The sequence below is a fragment of the Dipteris shenzhenensis genome, chromosome 11 (genome assembly GCF_047967505.1).
Source record: "Dipteris shenzhenensis isolate YYH24624 ecotype China chromosome 11, Dip_SZ_1.0, whole genome shotgun sequence".
Lineage (NCBI taxonomy): Eukaryota > Viridiplantae > Streptophyta > Polypodiopsida > Gleicheniales > Dipteridaceae > Dipteris > Dipteris shenzhenensis.
The window spans coordinates 30757664-30770065 of NC_141606.1; the positions used below are offsets into that span (position 1 = coordinate 30757664).

General features: G+C 41.9%; 1 pseudogene; it reads left to right on the forward strand.

Annotated features, from left to right (window-relative positions):
• Window positions 1-10697: 10697 nt before the first annotated feature.
• On the forward strand, window positions 10698-11663 carry LOC147896893 (uncharacterized; annotated as a pseudogene).
• The last annotated feature ends 739 nt before the right edge of the window (window positions 11664-12402 follow it).

The following is a 12402-nucleotide window of genomic DNA, read 5'->3' on the forward strand; positions in this document are numbered from 1 at the left end:
TCGTAATTGTGCACAACCTTCGGCACTGGGAAAGGAACTCAAGTTGGTGATCAGCTCTAACACACTGAGAGCATGCGTCAGTGTGCTGGAGCTCGCCACCATATTAAGTTCCCTATCTACTGTCAAATATTGTGCTCAATTGAGCTCACCTCTAAGTTGAGTTCCCTCTTCCAGTGCCTTGACAAAAGTTGCTATGAAAAAGGTTATTTCAATTACCAGGTGCTTGTATTGTCCCCTACATACGAGGAGTTCCAGGTTAAATTTGTAAGAAAGTCCTACCTATGAGGTGCTCGTTTGTCCCCTGTATACAAGGCATCAGGTCTAACAAGGGCAAAAAGTGGCACCCAATCTTGCCATAGTGGTGGTGTTGACAAGTGCTTAAAGAAGTGTCACAAAAACAAAGTGCTAGCATCTTTGTATGTAATCTATTTTGCTAAATGTTTGTTTCGGATGTAATTTATTTTGTTTCAATTTCAATGTAAGACTATTATCGCAAAAACTATCGGATGTAATTTAATGTAATTTTTTTTGTTTCATTTTCAATGTAGTACCATTATCGCCAAAACTATTGTTGCTATTACTTTGGTAGTGAAAGTGGCTCTAAAGAAGAACAAATGGCATATTTTTTCCCTCATTTACATTTTACTGCAACTATACGGATCGTTGCACAAGAAATTGTTGAAAAAATTGTTGTTACTATAGTGAGAATGTTCCCAATAACTAGCTCAGTGGTTTAGAACTATGATAACTCCAATAACCGGCATGGTGGTTGCAAGGAAACTATACTAAATTGCAAATGTCTACATTTTCCTTAGTTTGGAACTAAAATAGCTCCAAGAATGTGTGCGGTGGTTGAGAAATTGTTGCACAAGGAGTAATACGACTAAAAATATCTCCAAAATAACACTATTTTCCTTGGTTTACTAAAATAGCTCCAACATCTAGTGTGGTGGTTGCAGATATGGACCTTGAGGGGTCTCATTAGAGATTGACATGCCAGGATGGTCTTCATGCCAATGTGGTGATCTCTCCATGCCAACATCATTGCTTTACCCAGCACGATGGTCAACGCAACAAAAGATTGTGTTGCGCAGTGATAGATGGCGAAGCTGCACAATGATAGGTGGCAAGGCAAAAGTTTTGTGCTGTAGTCAAGCCAACATGTTTGTGCTCAAACCAACATGGTGGTCAGTGCAGCAAAATATTGTGTTACACAGTGATAGATGTCAAAGCTGCACAAGCAAACATGGCAAGGCAAAGGCTGTGTGATGTAGTCAAGGCTACAGGCAGCAGAGCAACAATCTCTGTGCTCATGAGTAAATGCATATAGTGCCATGTGTCGAGCTCTGCGCTACTGACCATGATAATATTTTGTCTCATTATTATGCTAGTGCACGTTCATGCCGTTGGGAAAATATCCAGTGAGAGCGCAGGTCCGCACAAAATTCAAATATTCACCTAGAAGTGCATTGCGTCGAGGCCCCAAAATGGCCCCAAAAATAGTTCCGCGATTGGCTACACCCAAGCAAACGTTGACCCTATAACTTCACTTAACCAAGCCAAAACCCCTCTGAAATGAGCATAAGCTCATGAAACCATGATCAACTACCCTCTACAACCTAAGAAGAGCAAGAAGATGCCTACAAAGCAAATGGACCACCCTTCTTATTGATGCACAACTGGTAGTTTCATTTCATGTTATCTAACTCACATCTCCTCTTTTTTCATGCAAAACTTTGGCCATCCAAACTAGCCCAAAAATCAAACTTACATAGTTTAATGACCACGAAACATAGCAATTTCAACCAACCATCGGGCTAGTCATCAATTATTATTGTTTGTGTAATATATTTTTGTTTCAACCATATTGGTTTAGGATAATCACATAACTCCTATTTGACCTGAGCTAGCCCAGTCATATTTCCATGATGTTCCAACCACCGAGATGGTTTAGGACAATCACATTAAGTCCAATTCAGCACAGTTTAGAAATTAACTGGTATATGATCCGAACGAGCCCAAAAATAAAACTTAACTAGTATTTAACTACTAGGAAACACATCACTAGACTAGGACAATCATATTAAGTCCAAGCCAGCATAGTTTAGAAACTAAGCTATAGTAAACTATTCCAAAACTCATTCACAGACAACCATCAGGCTCATAAAATATATTGCTATTCAACCACACTGGTTTAGGACAAAAACATAATTGGTGTTTGACCTAAACCACTAGGGTGATATATTGCATGATGTTGCAACCACCGGGTTAGTTCAGGACAATCACATTAAGTCTAAGCTAGCCCCGTTAAGAAGTTAAGTTAAACAATTAAACTATTCCATAACTAGTTTTTGACCTAAACCAACAGGTGATATATTGCATGATGTTCCAACCATTGGGTTGGATCAATTTTGTTTAAAATTTTCTATAAAAAGCATCTAAAAGGGAATTATATGTAGTAGTATAGTAAATCAAAGATGGAATATATTATGAGCTAGGTATGCTACAACTGCGGTCTTGTATTTAAAAACAAATTTGTATAATCGATGATAGCTATAAAATTTGAAACGTCTTTCTTTTTTAATGTAGAGCTAGCATGTTTTTAAGTCTTACAAAAAGTGAAATACAACTCATGAAATAGAATAAATCATCCCCATTACAAGTGGTTACTTCTTACCATGGCATTTTGCCTTAAATTGTTTGAAAAAAATAATAATTTCATGCCATTCCTGCTAAAGGCATGTGTGGCAATAATTTAATTTATACTCGATTCTTAGAATCAAGCATATGTGAATCATTTATTAAAGAATAGAGATAAAGCATATGATCAAGGCTTACAAGCTAAAAGAAAAAGATGACCCGGATTAAGATGGACTGTAATAGCAAATGGAGATATGAATGATGTCAGGTGATAGGAGATGAGAGAGGTTAGACTAGGGAATGGAATCATATAGTCACTTCTTCTTGCTTGTTTGAGACTTGCTAGAACCATTGGGATGAAAGAAACTCTAGCGTAGGGCATCGATAGAGTTGAGACTTGAAGAATTGGGTGTGTAGCTCTTGGGGCATTGATAGGATTGAGAGTCAATGAATTCTTGGGTGTAGGACAAGGCATTTGAAGATATGAGCTTGGTAGTCACTTAAACGACCTAGAATGTGGTTTCTTGTAATGCTTCCAATAATTTTAAGACCATATCTCATGTTCTTTTCTTATGATAGTAATGGTCTTTTTTGTCTCCAAGGCTATTGCTCAATGCAGTTGTGTTGTCCTTTGTGCTATTTTGCCCCTTGCAAACATTGCAAATGCATCTTCAATTATTGTTTTGAGATTGTACTATCCATTTCCTCTTCAATCTTCTCCTTGTACCTTGACTTGGGTTTCAATGTTCATATCTCTAGGTTCCATTTGGTTCTCTTGCAAGCCTTTCCAAGATGCATCATACCATAACATATTAAGAAAAGTGAGTTAAGAATAGAGACTAAGTACCTTGTGAGCAGAGCAAATAATAGAAGATGATGACCCACCTAAATAAATGATCAAGGCACTCATCATAAATGCACCAAACCAATTCAAAGTGTATGCCGAGGGGAGAAGCAATGGAAGGAAAACAGGGGGCAAGATAGGTCATAAGAGCATGGAGGGAAAAATAGTACAAATCAAACTCCATACTAAAGGAGAGTGTGATAGGAGTACTAGACCAGGGAAACAAGAGGGAGAAGGACTTTTTGACAAGAATTGGTTTGTTGAATATATGTGGGACTTACTAAAGTATGAGATCTGAAATTTTAAAAGCCATGCGAAGATGTGAAGTTTTGGATGAAATTGGTGTCCATAGTTTGCCTTCCCTAGCCACACACTCACCAAATCAAACTTCCTAGTGACCCCCAAATGAGTGCAATGGGGACTAAATCTTAGAATAAAGAAGAAGGAAAAATTGCATGCTAGTGGATTTGATACTATGAGTTATGAAATACATACTTCTTTGGTATGTTCAATGTGCCCTATTGTGAAATGCATGGAAAAGGAAGCCATGCAAAATGACAAATAATGTTTATAGCATCACATTTGTAGTAATTGCATATTGTTTTAATGACATCCATTTCGGAGTGAATCAAGCTACAAATACCACCAATGATCATTTTTTAATACAATCATGTAATAGCTCCATGAGTGTAGACTTTGTTTTTTAGTTGCAAACAAAACTAGAAAACATTATGGGGGGTACCCTCAAATGTGCACATGCAATTTTAGTGTAACAGATAACATTTGCAATGGTTTAATTCTCATACAAGAAGGAAATTCGGTAATAATTTGGTCTCATATTCAAATTTGGAATGTTTATATTAGTTTAGGCACAAAGTTTGTCAAATTTCATTGAGCAACGCATATCTAGTAAGTATAAGCAATATATTCCTTGAACCTTTTAAACTAGATTGCTCGGCCAGCTGGGCTCTTGATGAATACTTCTCTCTTTTGCTATCTTGTTGAGGATCACATGAGTCACGTTGTCAGAAATGATGCAGAAGATTGATGTTCAATTGCATGCAACCTTTTGTAGAGATTTCGTTATCATCCAGTCCTGCTTGCACTTGATGTTGTTCATGTCGACAGTAAAACGTAGTTTTTCTTTTTTTCGGAGGAAGACAAATTCCTATTCTTTGCACTGTAAGCAAATCTATTGTCATTCCACTTCGAGTGAATGACGGGGAGATGTATTTCAGAAATGTATAAATAATAAATCAAAACCAAATTGAGACAGAAGCATGCAACTATGACAGGAATAATCCAAGCCCAAAGCTACATTGCATGTACGACAAAAGTTCCAGCACCATTTGCAACTTCATTGGATCCCTTTTTTCGAAGGCACAAATGTTTATTTTTTGGGTCAAATTATGTTCTTACGCTTTAGGAAATAGTACTTCCACGCTCTAGCCGGATGGCCCTCGAGCGTGTTGTAACCTAATGGACCTACTGTGTTGTGGCTCCTTATGTAGTACTGCTCTAAAGTTCGTGCTTTGTCTACAGTGTCTGTTGTTTCCAAAACTTTGATTTCGAAATTTTCTTTGAAGGGCTTGTAACGTTGCAAGTCCTCTTTCATTTTCGTCGGTGGTTTTTTATTGTGCTGTTTGATCCTTCGCGGCAGGTCCGTCGTGCTCCCTATGTATTTTCTGTTGTTGGGCTTGCACGTGATGCAGTAGACGACGAGGCTCGCACGATTCCCTTGCGTGGACGCTTCAGTGGAGGCTCCTCCTTCATCTGGAGGCTCGCGTCTTTCAATGTCGTACCTACGTAAACATTGACAATTACGTTAGTCATCGAGGTTTTCGGTCTTTTTTTTTCGTTTGACGTCCATAATAGAATGCATTTATTTACTTGCCTTGGTTTTTCTCTGTTGGCGTTAAAGGATCATTTCCAATACCGAAGCGCTCCTCGTATAAGTCCCTGTCGAAAATATACGTAAGCTTCTCCATTGTCGTCACCGGGTGTGTCGCATCATGCGTCCCTCCAAATTGTTCCATGAATTGTTCGAGTATAGCCGTTCCTTGATCGCGCGTCGTGTCCCTCAGCAACTCCAAGGATACGTTGTACCCGTAATGCAGCAGCTCACATGCATACGCTGTGATCCCTTTCATCTTCGTGTCTAGTAGCTTCTGCCCCTCCAAACTTTCCATCATCCTATCGGTCTCATCGAACTCAATATCAAGCTCGACAAGGATCTCTTTGAGGAGTCCTGTAGGAGAAGTGCAATCCATGATGAGTTTGTTGTTCTTGCAACTCATTAATTATTTTTCTCAATTGTTGCAGTTTTTTTTAATTTTGGAAGCATTACGTACCATTTGCGAATCTCAAGCCTCCCGGCTCTCTTTTAGCTGGCAAACGCCTATTGCAGTTGTCAATGAAGTCGCGTAGTTCCGCATACGTGTTGAACCCGTTGATGTAAGCTCCCAAACGTTCTCCTACATTGTTTGCTAGCCGGAATTGCTTTGTGGTTAGGAAGAACCTCCTCTTTGCCGGTGGAGGTTTTGTTGCCTTCGCGTTGCTTTTGTATAGCTCAAATTGCTGCTTGCAGGCATGACTTATTACACTGTCTTTTCAAATGAGCTGTCTTTTTAAATCTTCAAGATTTGCGGCACCTATTGCGAGGTCGATGTTTTTCGTTATCATTGCCTTCGCCCCCACGCAAATTTTTCCTATCTCGTTGAAGCTTTTGTCCTCCAACCATTCTTTGAGAGCTGGTTCGCTTGCGGCGTTACTGTGTATTTGAACATGCACAATCATCTCGGGAGTGTTGAATTTCTCCACAAGCTCATCGTTGAAGGTAGCGACATCGACTCTGTGCGTGCAAATGATGGTTGTTTCGGCATCGATGAAGTGGCATGCACCTTCCTTGTCGACAATGCACTGCCCCAAACAGTCGGAAATCTCGTCAGTTGTGGGCATCCTGAGTCTTATGGTATGTAAGAATGCCAGGAACGGCATGTCTAGTGCATGTCGCATCGAGAATTGCATGTGGTACATTTTCGCTTGAGCCCAATGCGCGGAGGACGTGATGTGGCACGGCTCGCAGAGATCCTCGCGGTGTTTGCAGACTGGCGGTAATTGCGCCAGGTCACCAAAAATTATGAGCATTTTGTGTCTGAATGGCTCATGCAATGTGCCATTAGTGACATTGACGATTTGTCTTACCACGAGATCGAAAGTCATCCTTGTTAGCATGGACATCTCGTCAATGATGATCGCATTGGCTTCCTTGATTGTGAGGTGTCGCTCATCCGTCTCATGGATGTTCAGTGGGTACTGACTGCTGCGCACAGGGATCTTGAATTGGTAGTGTACAGTGGTTGCAATCCCGCTCAGCCGCATTGCAGCCGCCCCTGTTGATGCACAGAGTATTGCCGTTTTGTTTTGCGCTACTAGATGCGAAACATGGTACCGTATCAAGAAGCTTTTGCTGCTACCTGGTGTTCCACAGACAACGTCGTGCAGCCCCAAGCTTGTTAAAGCTAGGCTTTCGAAGACTCTTTGTTGTTCTACTGTCAATGCGGCATTGGCAACGGTGTGAAACTCGGCCATTTTTTCCAACATCCTCGTGCGTGTTGGCCCTGCGACGGTTTGCTGGTCGATGTTAGGTGCTTCCATTGGGCAGTCTCGGATGATCGCAACCTTTTGCAATATCATATTGATCAACTGGTCTGTGTGGTCAGTCGCTAGCAAGTTCCTTTGCGTGTATTCGGTCACATACATTTCGAGGTCCTCGCTGCTCAATATGAGGCCGCGCATTTGGCATTCGACAAAGTAGGATCCAACTGTGTTGGCAGGTGATATGAGCTCCGTTTCATTCATGAAGCTGAGTTTTCGCAAGAGCACGTTGTAGAAGTACCCCTCTGGTTGATGTCCAGGGTGGTAGTCAGTGAATCTGACTACTCGCTCACATTTTGCGATCCTGTTACCTAAGAGGTCAAGACCAACCGTTCCACGTTGCGTTTCCTTGGGCTTTCGGATCACATATTGCCTATGGTAATCGTAGAACGTGCTATCCTTGATGACGCTCGGTCTCCCATAGTATAAGTCGCGACCGGGTGCAGGGTGACGTTGTTGTTTCACGAGATGATGCGTTGTCTTAGAGATGGTGGCAAGGAGTCGACATAGTGAACGGTCTCGCTCCTTGTGATTGTTGGTATCTGCATGCAGTTTAGCACGGCCTCTGTTGGAGAGGTTGGTTTTGATAGGAGGCTCACGGCGATGAGTTTCAGCTTTACTTCATCGAGATGTTGCAACCCCAAACGCGAGGCGTCTTCTGAACGGATGTTCAGTTTGCCCATTGGTTCAGATTTCATCGCGTACTTGAGGAGGTAGTGAGAGATTGAAGAGTTTGTCACCCGCTGTATGTTCATGTGTGCACCCCACAACAGTAACATGGAAGGGTGGTAAGGAACGACGTTTCGGTGCTCATGTCCCGGCCGGTAATACAACCAATGTTGCGTCAGAGGGTCGAGGATGGGTTCATATTCTGGCTGTGTTGCGAAAGGGAAGCCGTGCTTGCAATTGTGGTGTGACGGTCCGACGTAGCACGCTTTCCTGCATACGTGCAACTGCTTCCTGAGAACTAGTTCTCGCAACCTTGTGTTTCGAGGATCCAAGGCCTCGTCCTTGGGGACGTAAGCCACAATCTCATTTGCAATTCGCTAACGGTCATCATGGTGGACCCACAATATGACATGGGCGTGTAGGGAGCCCCTGTTTTGTATCTCATAACGAACGACAAGGTGTTGTATTTGGCCAAGTAGACCGTTGGATGAAAGCAAACGCTTGCGCATGAACATGTGGAAGCGTGCATGGAAAAGTGCCATGCATTCAACAGGACAGTTCTTCCAAGTGAATTGCGCATTATAATGTGTTGCGATGCTCTCGATCACATTAATTTCTTGCCACCGTGTATCGGTGACCTTGTCTGCAGTGAATGTCATAAAGAAATCTGGGAGGCCCCAAGCATGGACCATCGTTATGAGGTCCTTCAGTTGCTGTCGATGCCATGATGGGGACCCCGACATTGTTGATGGCATGCTGTAGCGAAGCACGTGTCTCATTGCATCTTCATCGGTCGTGGCAGGGTTGGCTTTCCTATATTGGTCGATGTCTCGTTGCAGGCATGTAGAGTTGCTTGAATTGGCAATCATCACTGCCTATTTTAACTGGAACATGATCAACAAGTACGGCTTGTAGAGTGTGTAGATAGAGAATAAGGTGCATATTCTCATTTTCACATAGTTGCTAAACTGTATGCAGCCATCATAGTAGCCCCATCCGAAAGGGAATAGGAAGGGGAACACTAGAGCGTGTAGATAGAGAATAAGGTGCATATTCTCATTTTCACAGAGTTGCTGAACTGTATGCAGCCATCATAGTAGCCCCGTCCAAAAGGGAATAGGAAGGGGAACACTACTGACTCCATGGTTACGTCAACGCACGCACTGCCAGCTGCTGCTACTCCGTCGACGTGGAATGAAACCACCCTCTCTAAAAGCATTTCTGTACCCCGTAGCTGTATGGAGGCAAACTCATGCTTGTCCCTTGCATCAAAGGCGTGACGGTTCGCGGGTTCCACCATGTTTTGCAAAAGCAGGAGCTCAGGCTGAGATTTCGCTATTGACATTAACTCAAAGGGAGCTGTCTCATCGTGTAGTTCCAAGATACCTGCAATGGTTTGAGGACTCAAGATGCACATACCCATCTTGATGTCCACACGCTCTGTTAAAGAATTCTACTTGCGCAATATTGGATTGTTCTCGATGTTGTATGCGAGCACACCTGACAGCTCGTTCGTCACGATTTCTTGAGCCGAGCTTAGTGGGACGTTTCGCCAAGATATCAGAGGATTGTCTAGAAGTGACCTTCGATCGAGTGTGCCACGAGCAATCGCATTTGCAGTCGTGTAACTGAAATGGATATATCTATGATGCTTAGCAATTGCATGTGGAGGTGGTTTGTTTTAAGCAACTGCCGAGAGTACTGCGGCATCAACCACACAATGTATCTGCTCCGCTGGGCATCTCGTGTGCAACTTTGGCATTTCTAGTAAGTCACTTGCATGCCCATATTCTCGTAGGCATCCAAAAGTATCATGTTTCCGAGTGCGGCGCTGTGGCTCGAGATGCCTATGCCTTGCGAAGAAACGATCCTTTGGTTTGCAGACAGTAGCGTGGTTATGCCACAGGCACCGCAGATTTGAAGGCTAGAGAAAATAGCCGCGCAATTACTAACCCATTGCTTGTATCTATCTGCGATGGTCAACCACGATGACGTAGCTGGCCTCAAGGACATCTTTCTTGATGTTATATCAAGTTGAATAGCTCGACCTCTGGCTGCTCTGAGCGTTGACGAATGGTCATGTTCGAAGGAGTCTCATGGAACTCACGCAGGTACTGAGTGCAGTGTTGACAATCATTTCATCAGATGTGTAGGATTGAACGTCATTGATGACATGCTGTCCAGAAGAGAATACAAAATGCCCATTCAAAACTCCTGTGAAATGCTGCGATGGATTTTTTGTTGTTATACACGTTGATCGATTTGCTACCAGCACAGGCTCTCTTTCCATAGAAAATGTCATTACAAAGATTGTAAACTCATGTTTACCAATAATGCTTTGAGTATTCTGGAAGAGTCCACACGTTAACTCTATCGTTAATAGGCATTTTAGGTAGCTTTTCCTACACTGGCAAATTCTTATATTTGCATCATAGTTGATCTTTTCCTTGTCAAGCAAGATATGTTCCAATCTACAGCTCAGCTCCTGTAAAATGCTACTGTCATTGCTCAGCTCCTGTAAAATGCTACTGTCATTGCTTTTTGGAGTGAAAATTCTATGTTTATTACATGTTATGTTCCAATCTAGATTCTACAACTCACCTTCTGTAAATGCTACTGTCATTGCTTTTTGGAGTGAAAATTCTATGTTTATTACATTGTGATGCACGTTAATATAGATGTTTGTGGGCAAGAGTTTTTGTTCGCATATCTTCACATTGAAATTGGATATTTTTCTGCACATATTTCATTTTGTGGTATGGATCCAAACATGTCTCAATACCAAGACTCACAAATGCAAGAGGATTGCCAAGCCGATTTCCATGGATCTCTCAACATGTTTTCCCACCCGCCTTACAATTTTCCCTTCACTCCACCGCAAGCCCATATGCCCATTTCTTTACCACCTCATGGATTTACTACATTGTTGACATCTCCTTCAGCAGCAGGATCATCCTTAATGTTCCATCCACCAATGCCTGCTAGGGGACATAAGCCCCCAAGTCCATGCCCCCAAATTGATAGTGGTATTGATTCAGTCAGAATCCTCGAAAGGCGAAGGGCCTTAAAGAAGAAGGCTGTTGCAAGGGATGAAGTGGTGGAGGTTGAAGGAAATGGTGGAAAAGCAATAAAGAAACCCAGAGTCTCAAAAAAGAAGGTGTCAAAAGTGGATTTGGATGATGATGGTGCAGACAAGGACGGTAAAGGCTCTGGATTTTGGAAGGACTATTGGGTGGACCAGCTTATACATATAAGGGGTGGTATGCATGAGGAATTCAACAATCCTCAAAAACAAGACATTGACCTCTGGAGCAAGGTTGCAACCCAGCTGGCTTCCACCTATCATGACTTCGATAAGGACAGTGAGAGCTGTTGAAAGAAGTGGGCATAGGTCTATCAACAGTACAAGCAAGACAAGGCACACAATTCCATTTGAGTAAATGACAGGAAACATACTTGCAAGTGGAATGACGTGGTTAACAAGTACATGCATGATGGGGCTCACGTTGTGTGTGTCAGCCATGCTTCATCTATTATGGATAGTTCAGCTCTTGATGGTGGTGAGACACAACCCAATGGAGATGTTGAAAAAGACCTGGCGGCATCTGCTACTCGTCCATCCTCCACTACACGAGGGGGGACAACTCGTACATAAAAAAAAAACTGAAGCTTGGATGAGTGCTTGGGACAAATGGCAAACACTGGCTCTGCTCTTTTAGACCACTTGAAAGACTCCTCCGCTTGACAAGAAGCCTTGGAGGCTAGGAGACTGGACATTTTTGAGGCCATGCACTATAGCATGGCTGCATTTTTGGACATTGCAAAACGTGGATAGGAGTCTTTGTTCTCATAAAATGCTAAATCCTTTCATGTCTTCGATGGCTCATTGACTCTTGTCTTACAAGCAAGGATTTTTGCTTGCTCCTTTATGTTCAGATGTCATTTTTGTTTCTTCAATTGAATGTTCAAACAATGCTCAAACATTTCATGTATTTGATGGCTCATTAATGTTGTAATCTTGTGTCTTGCAAGTATTTAACATGTCATCACTAAACATTGATAGATTGTTGTCAAGTTTGAGGCTCTTGCTTTGCTTGCTAGGTATGTCTACCTTTTCAAAAAAATTTGGTTAGCTCATATTTTTTCTCTTTCATTTTCTCTTTTATTTTCATTCTAGAATTTTGGTGTTTAGAACAACAAAATATGAATTTGTACGATTGGATATATTCTAGCTTACAAAGGTATATATGAGCTAACATCCACGAGGTCATTTTAAGATGTTCTCAAACACATGCATAAGCCTTATATGGCCTCCTAGCTATTCCTAATAGATAGTTGTCATTATTTAATTATAGGCTTGATATTTGGCACATGTTCTTCCACCAGGACTTGGTTCATGGAGTTATTGTGTAGTAGTCTCTCACATGTGATTGGATCATGCCTACAAAACACTTTGTTCCAAGACTTTGTTTTGAGAGGGAGTGTTAGAGTATTGCAAATTAATAGGTTTCTAAAAATGTAGAATATATACAAACCCTTTTAGGGTTAGGGTAAGGGCATCTAACCCTTTCCTTTATAGCACTCTGTATGTG